Genomic DNA, 3,229 nt, shown 5'->3' with positions numbered 1-3,229 from the left:
CTGACTTCTTTCAGAGGTTACCAATGATGTCTTAATTATGAAATCTGGTGTGTTTTTTTAACCTTAAATTTTTAAATATCCTTTGTATTATTGGAGATGTTGGTCACCCAGTATTCAATCTCCCTTGATACAATATTGCCCTGATTCTCTTTCTTCCCTTTGCACATTCTTCTGATTATATCTCTGGTTTCACTTCCTTGGCTCATTTGTTTTATGTTTCTCCCCCAGCAACCTTGTCCATCCATTGGTAGCTCTGTCCTTTCAACAAATAATTGAGTGCAAGGTGCTGGAAATGGAGATTCAGAGATGGATCACAATCCTTCTTGATCTCAGTGAGCTTACTTTCTATTGATAGAGACAGGTAAATTCATCTTCACACCAGGTGATGACAAATGCTGGACCAGTTACTTCCCAGATTCAAGGAAATGGAGCACCAAGGGCAGAAAAGGACCTTGGAGATCACCTTGTCAATTCTTGCATTTTACAGAAGAGGAAACAGGTTTCAGAAGAGGAGACATTGAGAGAGGAAATCAGTTGCCTTAGGTTCTACAGAGAGCTGGCAGAATAGCTAAGAATAGACCTGAAGTCCTTTAAAATGTATCCTTGTCAGAGAATGGCCAAAGGTGACTTTTCTGGTGAGGTGGGAAGGTATTAGGATACAGAAAGGTATTTGGAGTTTGCTCTGAGATATGAATGCATTTCACTGAGATTTTTCTGCAACTGAAGACCCATCATTGGAACCTACATCTTCTTTCAAATACTCCAGCAAGAGGCCGTATGGTAGGGATCCCAGAATTGGAGTTTCTTTATGGAAAGGAATGATACTTACTGAACACTTAATATGAGCCACAAAACTAAGGTCCAGAACTGACTCAGATCAATTTTGAAGTAAAAAACCAGGACTGCAACTCAGATTTCCTGTCCCTCGTCTATTGTTCTTTTCATGAAGCTAACAGCCATAAGCTGACTGCCACAGCTAGAATGGTAGGTTAGCACCTGCCCAGGACAGAGAGGGAAATGAATGGCTGTGGGCATTCTGAATGTGGGAACCCCTTGCAAGCCCACTGCATGCATTTGGGTAAGAACCTGCCCCCATCATTGTCTTCAGACAGAGATCGTGGGCATCCAACCTGTGCTTAGAAGGGCCCCATGTTTGACTTAATGTTGCCACTTGAATTTCTTAATAATTTGTAAGCAATGGAGTCCCACATGTGGGTCTCACTCATACAAATAGCTCACTGTTCTCTCTGTCCTTATCCCCCTAGGAGGGACCATTGGAAAGACTGCCTGAAGGTCAGCTAAAACTATGCCAGCTAGGTGTTTCTCTGCATTCCATGGACCACTCCTGGAAAGGGTTTTATCCTTCTAGACATCATGAAGCTCTGTCTTCCTGGGTCACAGCAGAGTGTGGATTCATCTATCTAGCTTTGGCAGGTCAGAAAGCAAAGTAACCACCACTTCAATCATTTCCTTCTCTGGTTCGAGAGCCCTTGGCAGCTCCCAGCGTAGAGGAGACCCCAGTGCTCTATAGCTGGCATCCCAATATGGCTCCAACTTACCTTTGCAGCATTTTCTCTCAGTGCTCACATATATAGAGTCTCGGCTTAGCCCACAGTATCTACTTTTCTTCCCCCAGGTCCACCTTAGACCCTTTGGCCTCTACCTTATTTCTCCTTTTCCATTCTAGTGCACTGCCTTATTCTCATCAGCTGATTTTTTTCTCCCATTCTTCAAGGCCCAGCTGTGGCCCCATCTCCTCTGTCAAAGGTCTTCTCTGGCTGCCCATTCTATATCCTCTCTCCCAACAAAGCTACATGGTTTCTGAAGACAGAGCCAGTGTCCCACATCTGTTTTCTTCACCAAGCCACACACCCAACAGTGGTCAGTGGATTGTTGCTGGTGCCTTGATTCTCAAGAGAGGAGAAAAGGAAGGAAATCCGTTTCCAGGTGAGGCTGGGTCATGTGCTCTCAGACTCAGTTTGCCTGCTATTGGAGGTGAGCCAGCCAAGCCCTCATTAAGCTGTTTCCCTGACTGAGGCTCTGGGCCCAGGCCTGACCCAGTGCCCAGGTTTACCACAGACCTCACTGGGTGATAGAGGCTCATATGTTCAAGGAAGGGAGGCAACGTTCTGAACAAGGGCAGAAGTGTGTGGCGATGTCAGGGTAGAATGACCACACTCCAGAAGGTGATGCTGACTGTCTTCTGGCTGACCAGACTCTGTATCCAGAGTTTGGGCACCTCATGATTAAATAAAAGGCGGGAGGTGGAAGGACTACCAGAAAGAAGAGGGGTCGAGAACCCTTGCCAAATGGGAAGTGGTTGTAGGAACTAGGCATGAGGAAGTGGGAGAAAATGAGTTTGAGAGGGGGCATCTGGATGGCTCCTTCCGTTAAGAGTCTCACTCTTGATTTCGGGTCAGGTCATGACCTCATGGTTTGTGAGATGGGAGCCCCCTCATCAGGCTCCACACTGTGTGGGATTCTCTCTCTCTTTCCTCTCTCTTTCCACCTCCCCCCCCTGCCCCCCCACCAAATGGCATGCTTGCTCTCTCTCTCTCTCTCCCCCCTCTCTGTCTCTCAGAAATAAACTTTAAAACAAACAAACAAACAAACAAACAAAACAAAAGAAAGCTTGAGAGAATGTGACCCACGTCTTTAAAACAGTCAAAGAGGGGGTGCCTGGGTGGCTCAGTCAGTTAAGCATATGACTCTTCATTTCTCCTCAGGTTATGACCTCACAGACTGTGAGTTGGGCCCCAGTTGGGCTCTGCACTGACAGGGTGGAGCCTGCTTGGGATTCTCTCTCTCTCTCTCTCTCTCTCTGCCCCTCCCCTGCACTCTAAATACATACATACATACATACATACATACATACATACATACATAAAATGGTCAAAGGGCTGCCATAGACTCTCAGAGATGGACTCGTTCTGTGTGGCCCCTCAGGGCTGAAGTTGGACCAGGACAGAAAAGTTACAGGGAAGCAGAGGTCTGCTCAAGCAGGACTATCAAACATGGGAGGGTCTCAAGTGGGAGGGAATACTGAGTTGGCTTTCCTGGCTGGGAGTGTCCACCCAAAGTTTCCTCCTCAACCCATCCTCAACTCAGCCACTTCTTGTGCTTCTCCGTACAACTCTTTTCCCTCATCTTTCGAAGTGATCTTTCAAACCTCATCTTCAGTCCTTAAGCCTCAGATCCCACTTTGATGTAAATGCACCGCCCCTATTCT

The sequence above is a fragment of the Herpailurus yagouaroundi genome, unplaced genomic scaffold, assembly GCF_014898765.1.
Source record: "Herpailurus yagouaroundi ecotype Mexico unplaced genomic scaffold, PumYag 187, whole genome shotgun sequence".
Lineage (NCBI taxonomy): Eukaryota > Metazoa > Chordata > Mammalia > Carnivora > Felidae > Herpailurus > Herpailurus yagouaroundi.
The sequence above is the reverse complement of the archived record's forward strand: the minus strand, read 5'-3'. Positions refer to the sequence as shown.